Consider the following 383-nt stretch of genomic DNA (forward strand, 5'->3'; position numbering starts at 1 on the left):
CCCACTCCGGTGGTAGAGGCGTCCACTTCCACGACGAATGGTAAATCAGGGTTAGGATGCACGAGGAGTGGGGCAGTCGTAAAGGCCAGCTTCAGGGCCTGGAAGGCTTTGGTGGCGGCAGGAGTCCATGACAGGGACTTGGGCTTCTGACGAAGGAGGTTGGTTAGAGGACTGGTGATGGTACTAAAGTTCTGAATGAATCATCTGTAGAAGTTTGCGAAGCCAAGGAATCGCTGCAGTTCCTTGATGGTGGTAGGAATGGGCCAATTCCGGACGGCGCTTGCCTTCCCCTTGTCCATCCGGATGCCACTGCGGTCAATGGTATAGCCAAGGAACTGCACTGAGGGCTGATGGAATGAGCACTTCTCTGCCTTTAGGTAGAG

Source organism: Carassius carassius, chromosome 48 (genome assembly GCF_963082965.1).
Source record: "Carassius carassius chromosome 48, fCarCar2.1, whole genome shotgun sequence".
Taxonomy (NCBI): Eukaryota; Metazoa; Chordata; class Actinopteri; order Cypriniformes; family Cyprinidae; genus Carassius; species Carassius carassius.